Consider the following 873-nt stretch of genomic DNA (forward strand, 5'->3'; position numbering starts at 1 on the left):
GGGACTTGAGCAAAAATCAGATTCAGAGGTTGAAGAAAAACTGCAGATGCTGTTGGATTCTGACCTCCCTGCACTTAAAGTGGACTTTCTGGAGCTACAGAACTCCAAATGGCGCGCTTCCAATTGCATTGGAAAGTATACATCCAGGGCTTTCCAGAAATATATAATAGTTTATACTTTTCTCGAGTTTAAATGACGCAAACTGGCGTTGAACACCAGTTCCATGTTGCAGTCTAGCGTTCAGCGCCAGAAACAAGTTGCAAAGTGGAGTTCAACGCTAGAAACACGTTACAAACTGGCGTTCAACTCCAAGAATGACCTCTCCACGTGTAAACTTCAAGCTCAGCCCAAGCACATACCAAGTGGGCCCCGGAAGTGGATTTCTGCATCATTTACTTATTTCTGTAAACCCTAGTAACTAGTTTAGTATAAATAGGACTTTTTACTATTGTATTTATATCTTCGGATCATCTTTGATTAGTTTTATGCTATCTTAGACTTTTGTGAGGGCTGGCCATTCGGCCATGCCTGAACCTTCATCACTTATGTATTTTCAACGGTAGAGTTTCTACACACCATAGATTAAGGTGTGGAGCTCTGCTGTTCCTCAAGGATTAATGCAAAGTACTACTGTTTTTCTATTCAATTCAACTTATTCCGCTTCTAAGATATTCATTCGCACTTCAATATGATGGATGTGATGATCATGACAGTCATCATCATTCTCAACTTATGAACGCGTGCCTGACAACCACTTCCGTTCTACCTTAGATTGAATGGATATCTCTTGGATATCTAATACAGGAGACCGAGCCTGAGTTATTAGTGTCTTCGTGGTATAAGTTAGAAGCCATGGATGGCCATTCCTGAGAT

Source organism: Arachis hypogaea, chromosome 13, assembly GCF_003086295.3.
Source record: "Arachis hypogaea cultivar Tifrunner chromosome 13, arahy.Tifrunner.gnm2.J5K5, whole genome shotgun sequence".
NCBI lineage: Eukaryota > Viridiplantae > Streptophyta > Magnoliopsida > Fabales > Fabaceae > Arachis > Arachis hypogaea.